The sequence below is a fragment of the Myotis davidii genome, unplaced genomic scaffold (assembly GCF_000327345.1).
Source record: "Myotis davidii unplaced genomic scaffold, ASM32734v1 scaffold174, whole genome shotgun sequence".
NCBI lineage: Eukaryota > Metazoa > Chordata > Mammalia > Chiroptera > Vespertilionidae > Myotis > Myotis davidii.
The window spans coordinates 2833832-2834989 of record NW_006289087.1 but is presented as its reverse complement, the minus strand read 5'-3'; the positions used below and the strand labels follow the sequence as shown (position 1 = coordinate 2834989).

General features: G+C 49.4%; 1 non-coding gene across 1 annotated transcript; it reads left to right on the top strand.

Moving 5' to 3' along the window:
- The first annotated feature begins 800 nt into the window (after positions 1-800).
- On the top strand, positions 801-873 carry TRNAT-UGU. Its single transcript has one exon. It is a non-coding gene; the product is annotated as a tRNA-Thr (tRNA).
- The last annotated feature ends 285 nt before the right edge of the window (positions 874-1158 follow it).

Genomic DNA, 1158 nt, shown 5'->3' with positions numbered 1-1158 from the left:
AATAAAAACGAACACCCCTGACCTCGAAAAGAGCCGACATTCCAATAGGAAGAGACAGAAAGAGCATAATAAACACAGGAAGTCCATCATCTCGTGGGGCTACATAGAATGGGGAGAGGACAAGGAGGCCAGTGCAGCTTGGAATAGTGGGTGCAGAAAGGTCTCCTTGAGAAAGAGAATCTGAGGAGCAAAGGCTTGCAGGAGGTACAGCAGAGAGGCTTGTGGGCCACTGGGAACACATGCTCTTCTTTGCTCTCTCCTTCGTGCAGGGATGGATCACGCTGTGGCCACGACTTCATTCCTTTGGTAAACAGTTCATTAAAGCAAAAGGGAATGAGGCATGCTTGCGTGATCCCAGGCATTTTAAGAATAGGAGTGTGTTGAATCAACGAACTCACCCATAACCAATAACTTACTCAGGAGAACCAAAGACAGGCCCCATAACTCCCCTATACGTATGGATACAAGTTGTCCCAGAAACCACAGAGCTGTAACACTACGACCTAGAGGTAACCAGGCCATTTAACTTTTGCATCTTCCCTTCCAGCCTCTGTCGTTTCGCATCACTTACCGTCGGGATGAGTCAGTGTTCTGTGATCCTAACCTTAAGGCGCTGAGATGCGGGGTTTGGTTTTTTTTCTGCCTATCGTGGGGCAGGCATTTTTCCTCTGGCCTTTCACAGTCTCCAAAGCCATCATTGTCGACACGGGTGGGATGCATGGGGTCAGTCTCAAAAGCCTGCCAGCTACAGCAGGGCTGCTTCCAATGTCCTTGGATTACAGTCTCCCAGGTAACAAGCGGGCTCCATAGCTCAGTGGTTAGAGCACTGGTCTTGTAAACCAGGGGTCGCGAGTTCGATCCTCGCTGGGGCCTTTTGCTGGCGTGTTTTTTTTTTGTTTGTTTTTTTTTTTTTGGTCATTATCCCGCATAAACACAAAACAGAAACTCCAAAGCGGAAAAGTCACCTCTGCCAACGTTACCCCGCGCGATGGAAAGCGGCTCCTCCTGAAATGCCAATGACGGGCGCTTTGGCTGGGACGCGGAAGAGAACACGCTGGGCCGCAACCAAGAGCAGAAAGAAAATGGAAAAAAAAAAAAAGAAGAAAAAAGAAAAACAGGAAAGCCATCCTCGGCGACCGTGGCGCTCCCGGCACCTGA